Source organism: Oryctolagus cuniculus, chromosome 7, assembly GCF_964237555.1.
Source record: "Oryctolagus cuniculus chromosome 7, mOryCun1.1, whole genome shotgun sequence".
In the NCBI taxonomy this organism is placed as follows: Eukaryota; Metazoa; Chordata; class Mammalia; order Lagomorpha; family Leporidae; genus Oryctolagus; species Oryctolagus cuniculus.
Window position 1 is genome coordinate 92,591,104 of NC_091438.1, and position 19,074 is coordinate 92,610,177.

Below are 19,074 nucleotides of genomic sequence, written 5' to 3' on the forward strand. Positions count from 1 at the left end.
AACGCCAAGGAGTCATCATTTGTCCCTTTCTCCCTAGGACTCAACATTCAATTTGTCATCAAGTCTCTTAGATTGTGTACAAAATATATCTGGGAATAAAATCTCTCTTCATCTCCACCTCTGTCCCCATCTCTCCTACTTTACCAACTGGTCAAGTCCACAGTCTGCAACAGTCAGGACTTGAGCAGGAAAGAGATGGTATTCTCAACTGAATTGAAGATATGATTTGCAAAGGTGTGGCCAGGGCTTAGGAAAAATAAAAAGGAATGGAGCTTTACTTCAGGTATAGGGACAAGGGGAGGGCTATACCGCTCCAGGCCTGGAGAGAGAAGCCAACTGATAGGCACTTTGGCCTTCCTTTGTAGGAAAAAGCCAGCACAAGAAATGCCATCAGGAAATTGCAAATATCCTACCTCTCTCTCCTACTTTTTTTTTTTTTTTTGATTTAAGAAATTTTTTTTTAACTTTTATTTGATGAATATAAATTTCCAAAGTACAGCTTATGGAGTACAATGGCTTCCCCCTCATAACGTCCCTCCCACCCGCAACCCTCCCCTTATCCATTCCCTCTCCCCTTCCATTCACATCAAGATTTATTTTCGATTCTCTTTATATACAGAAGATCAGTTTAGCATACATTAAGTAAAGATTTCAACAGTTTGCTCCCACACAGAAACATAAAGTCAAAAATACTGTTTGAGTACTAGTTATAGCATTAAATCTCAATGTACAGCACGCTAAGTCCGATTTCCTACTGGTATCACTGTTAGCTAAATTCAATGGAAGTCCAAACACAAGGGAATCTATGCCAGCCAGTCTAACAGAGCACATATGAAACAGAGAATGGTGAGCACCAAATGGGGACATCAATAAATCATATGAATTTCTTTCCTCATTTCTTCTTGCCTCACTACAGTCAATTCATCATTCTTCAGATCAACTCAGCAAAATCTGCCTTAAATGTGCATGTACATTAGCCTGTCTTTGAACCATCATTCGTATTTTTGTCTTATCATCCATTGTGAATTCTTTTCAATTATGGTGACATGTAATTATCCAAAATCATTGTATAGATGTAAGGAATAAGGGATGGAAATGTGCATGTCTTAGTAATGGACAGTTTTGGGGCTGGCGCTATGACACAGTAGGTTAATCCTCTGCCTGCAGTGCTGGCATCCCATATGGGCACCGGTTCTAGTCCCGACTGCTCCTCTTCTGCTCCACTTCAGATCCAGCTCTCTGCTGTGGCCTGGGTAAGCAGTAGAAGATGGCTCATGTCCTTGGGCCCCTGCTCCAGCGTGGGAGACCAGGAAGAAGCTCCTGGCTCCTGGCTTCGGATCAGCGCAGCTCCGGCCATTGCGGCCATTTGGGGAGTGAACCAACAGAAGGAAGACCTTTCTCTCTGTCACTCCCTTTCTCTGTAAGTCTACCTCTCAAAGAAATAAATAAAATCTTTAAAAAAAGTCTAAAAACAATGGACGGTTTAATGTTCTTTCTCCCTCCACAAAAAAAGTACTCCAGATTCTAACAAGGTAAGGTTCCAATATGGCTCATTCACTGTAATATTATATTCAGTTGTAAAATATTTCACAATATATTTAACCATTTTACATTCGAGGGGGTAAAATGTCTTAGGATATGAGCATGTTGAACTCTTTCTAAGTAATACCAAATTATTTTTAATTTATTTTCTAATTAAAAGTTCCACCAGTGTCATATGAGCATGATGGGCAAAATAATGGTCCACCAAAGAGGTCTGCATGTTCATCCCTGTTACTCTATGTGGCAAAAATATCTTACAAATGTAAGGTAAAGACCTTGAGATCTGGAGAGTATCCTGGATTATCCAGTGAGTTCAATAAACAAGGGTCCTTAAGAGGAAGAAAGAAGAAGTATAATGTAGAGTGATTCGATGTAAAACGTATGTGACCTAAAGCTTCTAGTTGTATAGGTAACAATAAGGGCCGCATGCCAAGGATTCAGGCAACTCTAGCAGCTGAAAAAACATGAGGAATTACATTCTTCCTCGTGACATCTTAAAGGAAAGAATCCCTTTCAATGTTTAAATTTCAGGTTACTGAGACCAACGTTAGACTCCTAATGCAATACTAACTTGCTGTCATTTTAAGAGTGTAATAATTTGTTATCACAACAATGGAAAAGTAATACAGTGGACAAGTATTTCTGTTGTACTAAATCCTTTGCAACATTTGGGATTTTCAGTCAGCCAATTTGTATGGTGTGAAACCACTTCTCCTTGTGATATTATTCTGTATATATGAGTATATGTACATTGTTATTTATACTCTTATAATTTACTGCCATTTAACATGTTTTATATGTTAATTACCTTGTTGTTTGTGTTCTTTTTTAAAGATTTCTTTAGTTATTTGAAAGGCAGAGTAAGAGAGAGAGAGAGAGAGAGAATCTTCCTTCCGCTGGTTCACTACCCAAATGGCCACAACAGCCGGGTCTCTCCCAGGCCAAAGCCAGGAACCAGAAGCTCCATCTGTTCTCACATGCGTGCAGGGGCCCTAGCACTTAGGCCTTCCTCCGCTGCTTTCCCAGGCACATTAGCACAGAGCTGGATCATATATTGAACATCTGGGATTTGAACTAGCATACATCTGGGATGTCAATGTCACAGGTGCTGACTTAACCTACTGTACCACAATGTTGGCCCCTATTGTTTATATTCTTTTTTTTTTTCCCACTAGACTGTAAGATCTAGAAGGGCAAGTGTTTTTCCGTTATTCTGCTTATTGCTAAATGCCTTATACATATTGCATCTTCAATAGCTTTTTTATTGAATAAATTAATGAATAAATTTAGTCTGTTCCCCATATGCACTTCTTGAGTTTTGACTGAAAATTGCACATTTCCCACCAGGCGCAGGGTAAATTATGTTTCTCTAGAGAGGATTTATATTTTTCCTGCCAAGTGATTGAAGACACTTCTCAGTTTGAGATCACTACAGCATAATCTCTCAGTGTCTTCAGATACGTATATTTTCAGATACTCTAAATAGACATATCTATGAAGATCTACTTCTTGTTATACATTTTCAAGTCCTTTTGCTGCATAACACCAAGATTCAAGTAGTTCATTATTTGTATGTGGGAGTAGAAAGGATGGCTGTTTCCTATACAGCAGAACATTGAGGATAGCATGAGGCTTATTAGGATAATACATTTTACAGTTATATTTTCCTAATAGTCACACTACTGTAAAGACTAGGGTTTTATCTTCTATCCTGTGTCCCTCAAACTCTTGAGAAACAAAATTTGAGTTCATCATTTAGAAAATGCTCTTAAGTCTAAGACCAGCCTTGGTATTGAATCATATACCAGGCTGGGTTCAAGATTTCCTTTAATCCCAAACAACAGTATTTTTCATTTTTTTGGTCAGTTCAACATATGGTCATACTTTTTAGGATATGATTTTCCCATTTTTTGTGATTTGTCTTCAAGTACATAAACCCTACTACCTGCTACCTGACATTTTACTAGTAGAAAGCTTTGAAATTCATAGTTTTTAAGTCTTCTACTAATACTTTAGCCATGAAAAGGTTACAGAGGTTTTCTGAGGTGGTACCATAGTGCAGACACTGTACAACTTTGTGAAATACAAAAGGGAAGAAAGCTTCGTTCAAAATTTTAGCCAAGAAAAATCTAAATCCTTTTAGCTGGTTAGTGGCATTGCCAGGGTCATAAGTTATTTTGCCAGTGCTCTCTCTCTCAGGCCTTCCCTCCATTGCTTCAATACTGCTTCAATAACTATAAATATTAAATTCAGTTACCTGGATCCCTGGTGATACACAGATAACTGTAAATGAATTATTAATTATATTAGTTCTAGCTTAGGACTAATTTAAAACACCAGCTAACAATGGCAAAGTATTATATTTGAAAAATATTACATATATTTTACTGTTTTATAAAATTAGTATTTCTAAGACCTATATTTTTATGCAAACAGTGACAATTTACATGTTGAAATGAACTGTAATGAGTGTTAATTCACACAAAAGATTTCTAAATAAATACCCAAAGCTGTAAAACTAAGGTAATTAACCATTCATCAGAATTTCTGACTACTAGTAGCTGGATTCTAATAACATATTTAATACCAAATATTTTACTTTAATATTTTGAATGAGACTATTATGGAAGAGAGCTGATTCAAAGTCATTTCTGTAGCAAAAGTAGCTGGTTGTGTACAGTGTGGAAATGTTTACTTTTGTCTAAAAGTTTATGTTCTAAAGGAATTTTTAAAAATTATTTTATTGAAAGTAAATTTATTGTAATTCATATATAAAATATTTAGGAACATAGTGATATTTTGCATCCTATCCTCCCACCTGCCCACATTCCTACAATTTCTCCTTCTTCCACTCTTATTCCATATCTTAATTTTTACAATGATCCACTTATAGTTTACTTTATACTCATAAGAGTAACTCTACACTAAGGGTTCAACAAATAATAAGAAAAAGCACTATTCCTTGAGCATAGAGATGTCAACTTTACTTCTCTGTATTACATTTTTGGTACTCTATTAATTACCATAGGTAAGAGAAAACATGTGGTCTTTGTCTTTTTGGGACTGGTTTATTTCACTAAGTATAATAGTTTCTAGTTGCATCCATTTTGTTGCAAGACAAGATTTCAATCTTTTTTAAGATTGTGTATATGCACCACATTCTTTATCCAGTCCTCAGTTGAAGGATATCTGAGTTGATTCCATATCTTAGCTATTGTGAATTGAGCTATAATAACATGGAGTATAGATAACTCTTTAATATGCTGATTTCTTTTCACTTGGGTAAACTCGCAGGAGCAGGATTGCTGGGTCCTATGGCAGATCTACTTTCAGCTCTCTGAGATATCTCCATACTGCCTTCCACAATGGCTGCACTAGTTTAGATTCTCATCAACAGTGGATTACAGTATCTTGTTCCCCTCATTCTATTTTTTTTTTTTTTTTTTGGACAGGCAGAGTTAGATTGTTCCCCTCATTCTTGCCAGCATTTATTCGTTGATTTCTATATGAGAACCAATCTAACTGAGGTGAGGTGAAACTTCATTGTGGTTTTGATTTGCATTTCCCTGATGGCTAGTGATCTTGAGCATTTCTTCATGTGTCTGTTGGCCATTTGAAATTCCTCTCTTGAAAAATGCCTGTTCAAGTCCTTTGGCCATTTTTTAACTGGATTATTTTGCTGTTGCTGAGTTTCTTATGATCTTTATAGATTGTGAATATTAATACTTTATCAGTGGTATAGTTTGCAAATATTTTCTCCCATTCTGTTGCTTGCCTCTTCACTTTGCTGAGTGGAACTTAAATGTGTAATAAGCAGTTTGAAGATCTTCCACATCACTACTATTAAATAATAAACACAAATATTAGGTATCATTTTTAAGTTATTTCTTTTTTTTCTAAATGTCAATAATATTGTTTTGACAAATGTACCTAAAAGTATATATATTTTCTGAGGTCAACAAAATTTAGAAAATCAACTTTGAAAGCTATCTGGTTGTATTTTTCATAAATTTTATGAAATATTCACAGACTTTGTGTTTAAGTACATGATTTTGAGAGGTTTTTTTTCTGACGAAAAAACTTATATAAAATATTTACATTAAAATATTTTCCAAGTATTATGGAAATACCTAAATGAAGTATGACTACATTAATTCAGCAGAATATTTTATAAAAATATGTTATATGCTACACTTTATGACAATATAAAATGATTCAACAGAAAAATTGAAAAATATAAATTATAGAATCTAATCATATTGATTTATATATAGACTATTAGAATATATAGTGTCTAATGTCAATGTTGAAGTAAACTGATACAATGACAAAGCCTGAAAGTTAAAATTTTTTGTCTTTTATTAAAATTTTTAATTACTTTATTTTTAAGGTGTCCAAATTTCATGTACTTTATATGTACAGATTTAGGAGCATAGAGATACTTCCCACCCTACTGCCCATGCTTCCACCCTAGCTGTTTCTTCCTTTCAAATTTATAACACTTTGAAGGGACAGATGATATTTAAGGCTTAATTGAATTCTACATATGAGGCTTAGAAAAAAGAATACACATTGATTTTTGCCCAATCATTCATGCATTCCATATATATGTATGTAGTCCCATTTCTAAAGCCAAGTTTTATGGTTATATACACAAAAAAGTATGTTAACAAGTCCCCAATTCCCCAGTGAGCTTAAATTCTAGTGAGAAAGAAGGAACCAAATTATTAAAGACATAAAAACAATACAACCTATACTAAATATGATTATGGGGATATTTCTACTAGTTAATTCACTTAATCATTAAACCTGAGCTTTGGAGTCAACCATCTTTTTATGTTGGGAAAGTACCTAAATTTTCCAAATTTTGATCTCTTGATCTGGTAAATGTCATTATCAGATGTAGGTATGCACTAAATAAGAACTGACACCAAGGTATACATAGCTGCTCCCAAAATGACAATTTTCCTTCTGATTCTGGGACTATTTTTAGGGGATTAAAATATCTGGAATGAATGGCACATTTTCTTTCTTTTTTTTCTTTCATCCTCTCCTTCCTTTATTTGTTGCTTTCTTCTTCCTTTTTTTCTTCTTCTCTTTTTCTTAATGACACTTAAATTGAGATGATACTACCAAGCATTTTCTGAAGAAAATATAATATCTTTTTGTTTTCACTGATTGAAGGTTTTACATGGCCACTTCAGACTTCTTGAATATCAAAATCTAACAGTTTTAGGAATTCAGTGAAAATAAATCAGGAATAAATATATTAAATTTTTGAAACACAACAAGTATTTATAGTTAAGATTAAATATTAAGACAAAGAGGAGTTTCCAAAAATATGCTAAAATTTAACTTGTTACAAAAAAAGAAAAAAGAAAGATGAAGACAGGTGGCAAATAGTCAACCTTCTGAATATCATGCCAATGGAATCAATGTATTCATCCTTCAAAGGCAAGATCGATCTAAGACCTCTATTGCTTTCCACTCCTGGGTATTTTAAGGAACACTACACTAACAGCCAATAATTATAACAGATGTGTTTTAGCTGTCTTTTTCTTGCATTGATAAAATAACCCACACTCTTCTCTTAAGATGGCTCCCAATTGAATGAGAGTTTTAGAAAAGGGAAAAAAATAACATTTACCATATCATACATTAGAGGATTTCAACACTACCAGGAGTATTGTATTTCTACTGAATGAAAAGCATCTAAAATTAACATATCATTTCTTTAAAGAAGCTCTTTTGCCTTCAATCGACATAAATGACAAATTGTTCCTTGTAAGAGGATCTTAACATGTTTAAATTCATATTTTTCAAAACTGTATACTTTCTTTAGAGTTTTTTATATTCCATTGCAAATGCTCCATCATAAGCATAAATCATTTGTCCTGTTAAATGGGTGAGTAATCAATATGCATTTCTAAGTTTTCCAGTCTATATTTGCATTTTTATAGCTAGAGAAAAATAATACTGGTAGGAGAAAAGTACTCTGTGTTCTCACAGAAGCTATGAGTCATTTGCTCTCATACACTTATAAAGTCTCAATTATTTCTGAAAATAAAAGATGTAAATTTATGCATGATTACAAAACATGAATAAAACCAAATTCTTTTATATTTGGCTTTGCTCTTTATAATTTGAGGAACAAAGGACTTTACTTCCTGACAGATAAGCTGCACATAGAATGATGAACAAGACTTCAACAGGTTGAAGTGATAGCAAATGGAGCATCCTGGAAATGAAATAATTCTATAAATCTTTTATGATGTACAACACCAAAATTTTTCTTCTGTTGATGGCTAACCAAAACGCTTTTTATAACTGTTGCCACGAAAAATAGAGTTATAAAGTAGCTGAGTTTTGTCATTGGATTTCAAATAACTTTAAGTTAAGATTCCAAAAATTTCAATTTTGTTCCTGGCTATCTCATTAACTCATAAACATTTATGTTTTTACACAACTACTATTACCTTTCTGGACTTCAGTTATTTCATGTATAAAATGATGTAATTGTATTCAGCCATCTCTATGATGCCTTCCAGATTTCAAATTTAATACAGCTGTGATTCAAATCCTGAAGGCCAGAGTTCTAGTACTTAAACTTGTAGCTATGTAGATATATCCTAAACACCCAGATATTCCTCTAGTTGTTGTTCCCTCTTTACTCTTGTTCTTTCTATATCATACCACAACACTTCTCCAAAAGTGTCTGTTCAAAGAAATGCATGACTTCCATGCTGATAACCCAGAGGTTGATTCCTTTTCCTTGTTCTAGATTTTTCAGCAGCATTTCATACAGAAAGTGCTTTTTCATACAGAAAACTTGCTTTTTCTTAAAACACTTTCTTCATCTGATTCTTGGAATATCATTCTCTTAAATCTGTTTATTTCTTACATTATTCCTCCTCCCACCCTTGTGTATGATCCCCTTCTTGACCTTTCATGATTGGAGTATCTTGAGCAGTGGTTCTCAGATTTCATCACTTTCCAAATATACTCACTGCAAAGTGATCTTATAAATTCTCCGGCTTGATACAGCAGTTCGTAATACCAGCAACTCAACATAATATCTCCAGCAAACTTCAACTTCAATCTTAAATCCAACTGCATATGCCATGTTGTCAGACTTAACTTGTCCAAAACTAGTATCTTTGTTCCCACTATCTACTTCTGAAGCTTTTTTCCCTTTAACCTACCCTATTTAGGTGAAGCACAACCATATTTTACCATTAGTTCATAGTGAACATCTTAAGATCATCCTTAACTCATCTCTTAACCAGAAACTGTATTGTACAACCAGAAAATCATATTCTTAATATTATATACGTACAGAATTTTAATTGTACTTCATTACATACTTATTTCTTCATGTGCAAACTTCTCTTACTTGTCTTAATTCATTTGTTTTAATAAGCTAATGAACTATCATGAACCTATCATTCAATATAAAAACTATCATGAACCTGTTATTCAATATAAAATCAGCATTCAGTGGTAATTTATATATACATTTTCCACCATGCTACATTATACCCCTGCTACTCCTCATCCAAGTAATAGCTCTTAAGATACTTAATATCCTAGTTCCTTGCTATAGTTTGATGTAATTTTAGCTCATCTGTATGTAATTCTATATATTTTAGGTATGTATTCATTCTTAAAAAGATTTTCATGTTTACTTTACTTGTATTTATTTTTAAATAATATGAATTGCTGTGAGCCATCCAGACTTCTAAAGTTAGTTTATTTTAGCTTTTGTGTAATAGTCCATTTTGTGAATATCTCACAGATTATATTTCCACTCTTGTGTCAATGAACTCTGTGTCCATGTTTTCTCACAGCGAGTGATGCATCTGTGAAAAAGCTTGTACGTGTAGGGTTTCTCTCAGGTAGCAGCAGATGCTTTTAGCATCTTCCCTGGATTCTCGAAGATTCTTTTTAGCTGATTGTTGTTGGGGCTGCTGTTAAAGGTTGATACCCACAACTTTCTCTTGGGAAATTTGTGTGACTTCACCTTGAACTGCTCAGACTGTGCTCTGTGCCCCAGAGATCACCCACCCACTCTCCTCACCTGAGGCACCTGGAGTCAATAGATGGTACCGTCTCTCATCACAGAAAACCCTGAAGAGGAATCACCTGGAATCACATCTTTGTTTAGCTTTGCTGCCTTCCCCTTCCTAATTCCTAACTCTTAGAAACGTTTCACTCAAACACTTCCTTGAAAGTCACTGCTCAAGAATCACTGAGGCTCTCTTTCTAGAGAGTTTGACCCAAGACAAATGTATCCACCTAGAGGACCTAACTTGACAACAGAAGCTCATATTTGAAGGGGATTGTTAAGTTACAAAACACAAGGGATTCAGTTGAAATAAACTTGAAAATTATTTTCAAATTACTCATTTATTCACTAAATATATGAGAACCTACTATGCATCAATTTGATTGCCTTAACAACCACGTGATGTTATAACTTTAAGATGAAACTAAAGCATTTTTCTTTTCTGTTTAGAGTATGCCCTTCTTCAGAATACAGAGAAAACTTCTACTTCAGTTCTTCAATGGTCTAGCCCTTAACTGTAATTTATCAGAATGTTAACCTGTCTCTTAATAATTGAAATAGCTTTCTTATTAAATTATTAAGCTTCACTGACTAGTCAGTTTTGCCAGATAATAGTAGGTCACAAAAAATAAACAGCATGAAGTAGTGAACTTCCCAACTAAAGAACAAAATAGTAACAAAGAAAAGTAAAATATTCTATTTCTGGAATGCTTGAATTCCCCTAACAATTGGAATTGGAATAAAAATGTAGAATAAAAATATGACTATTATCAAGGGTTTAGAGTAGATTCATTAATAAAATAAAGTTTGCATTCTTTTATGCAATAGATATGCCCTGGAAAGTTGTATGCAAATTCAATTTGTCTAATCAAATCATGTACCAATGCTTTCTATTAAGGGAAATTATGAATCTCTTATGAAAGAATTGCCCAGAGTTTTATATTGACTTTGCTTAAATGAAGGTGAATTCTCAAGATGGCATATTTCAATATACTAAACATGGCAAATAATTGCAGAGGAAATATTTAATAATTAATTTCAAAAGCTTTATCTTGGAAGCAGGATTCATACAAATTGAAGGGGAAATGTCTCCAGTTAACGCAATTTCTGTACATTTGTAGAATAATCAGTCATTGCTTTTAAATAGGCACTTCATACTTTAAATATGTGAGTACTTCAAAAAGTTCACGGGAATATGAAATTAAAACATTTTGATGCAAAAAACTTGAAATAATTCACACATGGCTATTTCATAATATACATTCCCAATAACTTTTTTAAGACCCCTTATTTAGTCATTGATACAAAAATATTGTTACCTTAAATACTAATGGGATGCTTTTAACTTACAAAAGCCCAAATTGTACTTCATTAAAACTAATCTATGAAAAAGTGACAGATGGCGAAGAGAAGATGATAGAATTAGTTAGCTGCTATAAAAGAAACATGATCTGCTAAGTAATATCTACAACTTCCAAATGTCAAAATCTATTATTATGTAAAAATCATCTTAGATGCTTACATCCCTAGGATAAATCTGCATGATAAACTATCAGAGTCCACTGAAAAATTTGTTTTATATAAAATGTGTTATTGTTTTCAAATCATAAGCTAAACATATTACTTTGACAAATATGTGAATTTTATCAATAACTATTTTTTGTATGTGGACTTGATGAAAATAAGTTATATCTGAATGGAGACAAAGATTAGGAAAAATTTGACCCATTTCAGAATTTAAGAACACCAAATGGCAGCCAACAATGTCCAGATAGTAGTTTTTGTAATATCAGCTGTATGGAAGGTTTGTCAAACAGCAGCTTTCAATTTCACAGGAAGATTGTCTCACAGGGACAGTTATTTCCCTGGAAGACACTTAGCTGTCTGTAAGCAAAGGCTCAATGGGCCTTGTATTAGACGTCTACTGATTATTCAGTACCTTCCCTGGACACTATTGGTAAGGTGTTATATTGGCTTTCCACTCAAAAACCAGATCTAATACTAGTTTGAATGCAGAGTGGAACTGCCATTGCATTAGCAGTCAATATTAGCCTTTTTAGCATGAAACATCATGTACTGTCGATTTTGAATGTACAGCAGCTGAATCTCCATGCTTTTTTTTTTATAACCAAGCTAAAATGAAAATTGTATGATATCACATTGCTTTTACCAGGGCACATTGCTTTTAACAGAAGGCACCAAAAAGAAGTACTAACTAAAGCAAACTAAGAAAATCAGCAGTGATCTGGCTGTGTAGAGCAATCCGATGGCAGAGGCTGGGTATAACTCCACATGTGTTTCAGGATGTTTTCCTTATAATCTAGTCTTTGACTTCTGAAATTACATTAAACACTGTTTTCATTTCTCTTTGACTATTTAGCATCTCAAATATTTAATGTGTTTATGTATTCTCATATTATTAGAGGGAAACATCATTCCAAGTGTTATGAATTTTAAATTTAATATTAAAGATAGATGTTTTCTAATTAATATATCTACATTTTGACTGACGGAAGGGCACTCTTGGTTTCTTCTTTTCAAGACAGAATACAGGCTTGGTTTCGTCTTTAGTTTGTTTAATGATAGAGGTAACTTTCCTGGAGAAGGATAGGGACTGGAAAGAACTCCCTGGTCTCCACCCACACCCTCCTATCCCCTTCTTTCACCTCACAGAGCTCAGAAATCTCAAAGTTCTTTACTTCTTTGGTTATTCTCCTCTTTATTTTTAATATAATTACACTTTCAATTCATTTCCTTTCATTTATTACATACCAAAGTCCTAGAATTTTCATCTAGGATAAAAAAAGTAAGACATTAACCTGACTTGTACTGTTTGCTCCAAAATTAAGAAAACTGTGTTAAAACATTAATGTATATAATAATCTCTTTTCTTGCAGGCGCTGACACATATACTCCTGCAACGTGTACATAGGAAGGGCATAGAAGCCAATCATTATGATAATATGTGGTAAGTTCTACAGTGGTAGAGGTCTGAAATGTTGGTAACTCTAGGGCAGAACAGAGAGGGCATAAGTAAATCCTCCTGGGGAAATTTACAGGTAATATCCTTCTGACAGCAGGTTCTATTTCTTTTTCATTATCTGGTTGGGGAATGTAAGAAGCAATTGAGGAACTCAGAAAATCCAAAAGTTGAAGGTTGGTTTTAATTGCGGAGTGGTATGAAGAGCTTAAGTCTGAAGGATTTTGAGTAGGGTATTCTTGCTCTTGGTTGTACGGATCATGAGATGTAATGCAATGTAATATGTATTAAGATTCTGAATATGTTACTCTCATGGTTGAGATTCTGAAGAGAACATAAACGTAGGAAGTTATCTTCAGCTGATTTATGTTAAAGAAAATTTGTAGAGTTGAGAGTTTAGGCCAAAATGGTTAGGCAATACAATGCAATGTTGTTTCAAAATAGGAAAAATATCTCTTTTTAGGCTGTGACCCCTGTTGTTCTGTTCTTTCCATAACATGGAGATATCCAAGGGATTTTGTAAAGAATTTTATCATTTCCTTGAGAACTGGTTTCTATATCTTATTCCATCTTCAAATGTAGTCTGGTTTGAATTAACTGAATTTTTTATGCTTTGCATCCTATACAAGTTGCCTATCACTTAACTAAAATCTCAAAACTTAGAGGATTATTCTGGGTAACTCTATTCAGTTCAACTATATTTTGATAATTCATCAGATTCTTCTACTCCATGAGGTGCTAGATGACATTATTTGATGGCATTCACTCGACAGATTTGTTGATCTTAGGGTACAAGCTGCCTGCATTTTCATTTTTGGAGCTTTTGTGGTATTGACTGGAAGACTGTGTTTAGCTGGAACTATCCACAAGAGCACTTGGCCTTATTTACATATGCTGGGGTTAGTCAAACTGATTTGACTCTGGACAAACATAGAAATTGTTCTATGAAAAATAAGTGGAGAGTAAAATCAACTTATAATTTTTGCAGTCCCAGATTGTCACTTGTGCCACATGCTATTGGGGAATCAGGTCCTAACTACCATTTTGAGAAGTAAAGAATTTGCAGCCATCATTAATATACCATGGTTCAACATCTGGTCATGAATTATTTGTTGCTTACATTTGCAAAATATACATCGTGCCCTCTCAGAACCCCCAAAATATCATCCCATTGTAACACTGAGATCAAGTTCAAATATCAAACTTTTGAATATAATCAGGTCCAGGTTGGAAAAAACATAAATTCTGTTCCAACTATTATTTCTGCCTAAAATCTACCAAAAACATAACAGCTTAGGGTCCGATACTGTGGTGCAGTGGGTTAAAGCCCAAGCCTGCAATACCAGCATCCCATATGTTTGCCAGTTTGAGTCCCAGCTGCTCCACTTTCCCAGCTCTTTGCTATGGCCTGGGAAAGCAGTGGAAGATGGCCCAAGTCCTTGGGCCCATGTACTCACATGAGAGACCTAGAAGAAGCTCCTGGCTCCTGGCTTCGGATTGGCTCAGCTCCACAATTGTGGGCATCTGGGGTGTGAACCAGCAGATGGAAGACCTCTCTCTCTCTCTCTCTCTGTCCCTACCTCTATGTAACTCCGACTTTCACATAAATAAAATAAATCTTTTTTTAAAAAAAAAGCTTAAAATAATTTTGCTATTCTTTCTCAGGGTTGTGCAGATTTACGTTACTCAAGTGTGTGTTCTCATTCAATGTCTCTCATGCTGTTATTCAAGCAGGACCTTGAATAACTAGAGTTAACGCAAGTCTTCTTACTCAAATAATTTACCTTCCTGCAAAAACTAAGGTATACTCACACCATCTGAAGAATCTGTGAAGTATTTTTTTAATATCTATCTTATTTATTTGACAGTCTTTTTTTTAAATATTTATCTTATTTATTTGAAAGAGAGCGGTACAGAGAGAGGTAGAGCCAGAGAGAAAGGGGTAGAGGCTTTCCATCTGCCAATTCACTCCCCAAATGACCACAAGAGCCAGATATGAGCTGATCCGCTGCCAGGAGCCAGGAGCCTCTTCTGGGTCTCCTATGTGGGTGCAGAGGCCTAAGCTCTTGGGCCATTTTTCACTGCTTTCCCAGGCCACAGCAGAGAGCAGGATAGGAAGTGGGGCAGTATGATCTTGGACTCACTGCTCCTGTAACATAAGAATTAGCCAGTATTTAACACCATGAAGTCTGTCTTCATGGCTTCCTATTTAGAGATATTTGAGGTCTTAAAGCTTGCTTTTTGTTCTTGTTTTACTCTTTCTATCTCATTTAGCTTAAGCTGATATAGTTCTCTTAAAAACACTGTGCATTTTTATAAGCCTTTTTAGAACCTGCTCAATCCAACAAACAAAAATATCAACGAAATCACACCACAAGTTGCACTGAAACAAGGCCCTCTCTATCAAGGCCACCTGGGAGATTGCTTCGACATAACATAGAAATCCTGTTGCCTAGATGAGAAAGTCTACACGTCTTGAGCCGAAGATTTTTCAGAACTTGATGACAGAAGGTTTTCAGCCACGCTCCTGCTTTCTTTACCAAATACCCCATTTATTGCTTTGAAATTGGCCTTTTCCTTTACATGTCTTGCTCTGAGAACATTGTGCTCAGAGAAATGGGGAATGAGAGACTGTTCTAATTTAAACTCTAGTATGTCTCTGAATCTTTATGTTTCCTCTTAATCTTCTGGAAGAATGGAATGCTTATCTCTAAATTACTTCTTGTTTCTTATTTTATCTTAAAGACCTATGAGAAGTCAGCTGACAATTTCTATGTGCTGCCTGGAATTCTCCCCAGTGAGATGGATGGCTCCTTAGCTGTCCTGTCTTTGCTTCATTTAACTGTAGAGAAGAGCTGAGAAACATTTTACCACTAGATAAAAGGAAGTTCTTGCTCTAAACACTGTGTGTTTCACATATGATCTTTCAACTCCATGCTAGTAGTCATTTCAAGGCCTCTCCAGCATCCAAAAATGTTCTTCAAATTTTTTTTAGTTTCTACCTGATGCCACCAACTCAGTGACACTTGTTTTAAGTTTGAATAGACAAAGGTCCCCACTTCTTGCAAACAGATTCTGTTCTGATCATCTGTTGCTGCAAAATAAATAATGCCCAAAATAGCAGGTAAAAGCAATAATAATTTTATTCTATCACTTGATTTTGTGGATCAGGAATTTGATGGGAACTAAGGCAATTTTTTCATTACATTGCTGAGGTTGCTTGGTGGTTTTCATCTGGCAGAGGCTGTATAGTTGGTCAGCTGTGGCTGCTCACACATCTGTAGCCTTCAGGAGGATGCCTGGAAGCCTGTTCTCACTGGGACTATCCACTAGTTTGCCTAAGTATGGTCTCACTAGCTCCAAAGACAGTATCTGGGTAGATACAGAAGGCTTCTAATTACCCAGCCTGGGAAGTCCTATCAAGTCTTTTCCACTGTATTCTCTCAGTCCAGTAAGTCACTACAAGCTAGATTCAAATGCAGAAAATTTTACATTATCTTTTGATGAAAGAAAGAGCAAATAATTTGCAGTCATTTCTAATGTACTACACATTTCTATGACACAAAATCATTTTATACAAGGATTAATCTTTACATAGGGTTTGAACATGTTCTACATGAAGGTTGTTTTGAAATAAGTAGTTAATGCCTCCAATAAATAATGCTGTTGTATTTAAGATCCATATCATTAATTTTCATGAGGAAATTCTGAGTGGTAAAATAACTAGTCTACAAATACGTGTTTAAAATCATCACTAACTAAATATTTCATGTTCATGCTGTTATGATTCTATTGTGAAGTGCAAATACATCTTGAGGAAGATAAAATATTATGTAGGAGTATTTGTGTATAATAGTCTTGTGTCTAATTAAATTTGGAAAAGTTTTTCACAATACAAAGTACTGCAGATATGGTCTGTGTTAGGTCTTGGTCAGACAAATCTAGAAATTACTTTCAGTGGTAGAAATTTTTATCTGTGGTAGAATGCAAAAATGACCAAAATTTTTAAGCATTCCAAAGTTCATGACCTTGCCAAGTAACTTTATAGTAAATTTATATATATATTTTTAAAATTTCCCCCATGGTGACCCTGACCTGGCCAAAAGAAATAAAAATGACACTTTGTCAATTAGGAATGTGGATATCATGAATCCTTTCCAGCTTGCACCTCTGTTATTGCTATAAACATGAGCTCAGACTTGCTTGCCAGAGAATAAGTGAGTATAGCTGATTTGCCCTTCTCACGCTAGGTAGAGTCAGCATTGTCTAGCCAATAGTCAGTGCACCCTCAGGCATGTGAGTCTGAAACCCAACAAATTCCAAATTGAGCAGAGACTGAATCACCAGCACACACCTAAATAAGTACTATTATTGACTATTAAGATACATTTGGTACAGAAAGCGGCATCAGGAGCAGGATGATGACATATAAAACTAAAATACTTAGCAATAATTCAGGAATCAAGAGGTAGGTAAAGGGAAAATACTTAGTAAGATGATCTGACACTATCAAGGGAGTTGCCATAGAAAAGTAAAACATGGTAACATTCTGTAGCTGCAAAACATTTGATAAAACTCTTACTAACAAATGTCTTATCTTGGACACAGAGAGTGAGTTAAATACAGCAGTTGAGTTAAATACAGCAGTTGCCGGAAAAAATGCTATAGTAAAGAGAGGAGCTCAGAACAGTGCTGGAAGTAGGCAAATAGAAAGAAGGAGAGAGGGCCTAGAATCTAGGCTGAAATATAGAATTGTTTCTATTTCTAGCATTTCGTGCTATACGTGACCCCATGGATAAGGCGAAATCATGACTATTGCTATGGATCATTTTTTAAAAAGACTTACTTACTTATTTGAAAGTCAGAGTTAGAGAAAGAAAGAGACGGAAAGTCAAAAAGAGAGCTCTTCCATCCACTGGTTCACTCTTCAGGTGGTCACAGTAGCCAGGGGTGGGCCAGACCAAAGCCAGGAGCCAGGAGATTTGCCCAGGTGTCACAAGTAGGTGACAGGGACCCAAACACTTGCCCCGTCTTCCACTGCTTTTCTCAGGATACTAGTAGGGAGATAGATCAGAAGTGGAGCAGCTGGGACCCAAATTGGTACCCATACGGGTTGCTGGTATTGCAACCAGTGGCTTTACTTGCTGTGGTAGAATACCAGCCCCAAAATGGATCAATTTTTTAAGACTTCTGAATGAATTAAGTAGTTAATGGTATATTCCCTCACCTGAGCAAAAATGACTTAGAAACTGAATGTCATGGTTCCGAAGAAGTTGTTATAACCCAAGTATCAGAATCAAAAGTTATAAAGAGATGTACATTTCAAAAGAAAACAATAACAGAAAATTGAATATGACTTTGGGACTTAAAGTGGACTATATCAAATATTGAAAACACTCAACATTTCTGAGAGTTTCTTTAGTGAAAGAATCTATAGGCTAATCTGAACTGAGACTTTTCAAAGTGTAGATAGGCCTTTAGGACACTGAATTTAAATATATGATCAGAAATCAATTGAGTTATCTTAACAAGTCGTATTCTTGAATGTTGTTTTGAGAAGTGGAAAAGAGTTCATAGAAAAGAAAAAACAGGAGTAGGCATTTTGGCATAGCACTTAAGCCTCTGCCTGTGATGCCAACATCCAAAAGGGTGCCTGTTCTAGTCCTAGGTGCTCCACTTCTGATCCAACTCCCTGCTAATGTGCCTGGGAAAGCAACAGAGAGTGACCCAAATGTTTGGGCCCCTGCACCTATATGGGAAACCCAGAAGAAGCTCCTGGCTCCTGGCTTCGGCCTGGAGAGTGAGCCAGTAGATGGAAAATCTCTGTCTTTCCTTCTCTTTCTCTCTCTGTAAGATCGATCTCTCTCACTCTCTCTTTCTCTCTCTCTATCTCTCTTCTCTTTCTGTCGCCTCCTCTCTCTGTAATTCTGCCTTTTAAAATAAAGATAAGATGAAAACAAAAAAAAAAAAAAAAAGAAAGAAAGAAAAGGAAAAACATTCCAGAAGGCAGAGCTAAAAACTGTGAAATAATGGGAAAACCTTCATAGTATCAGTATTGGGCCAAGAATATTCCCAGTATCCAGAATAGACAATCTAGCTATAACTGCCCAGTGTACTATCAGAATTTCTAGATGAGTAATTACAAAAGAACTTCCATCTTTTGTCTTTACAAATGAAAGTATTTATTGGTATGATCCCACCACTGTTTCACCACAGTATGTTGGATAAAAGTGGTATGGAATACTTGTCTTCTTTAAAAAAAAAAAATCCAGATCAGGAGCAACAAAACTAGGCAGAGATTGATGAGCATATCAGTTAAGTTGCACAATGAGCCATCCATGTCCTATAGTGGAGTGCCCTGGTTAGAATCCAAGCTCCAGCTCCCCACTCCAGGTTTCTACTAATCTAGACCCTGTAAGACAGCAATGATGGCTCAAGTAATTGGGTTTCTGTGGGAGACCTGGATTGAGTTCACAGGTCCCAGCTT

The 19,074-nt window shown here is 35.2% G+C and overlaps 1 long non-coding RNA gene across 2 annotated transcripts in view; it reads left to right on the forward strand.

Annotated features, from left to right (window-relative positions):
• Positions 1 to 19,074, forward strand: part of LOC103350144 (uncharacterized) — a 70,870-nt gene that overhangs the window by 20,143 nt on the left and 31,653 nt on the right. Inside the window, exons 4-6 of one of the 2 annotated variants that reach the window (XR_007923582.2) lie at positions 1,230 to 1,420; positions 12,505 to 12,575; positions 14,908 to 15,302. This is a non-coding gene — a long non-coding RNA (uncharacterized lncRNA). Of the gene's footprint in view, positions 1 to 1,229; positions 1,421 to 12,504; positions 12,576 to 14,907; positions 15,303 to 19,074 lie in introns of those variants that run through there. The other variant, XR_001794514.3, reaches the window with a different exon arrangement.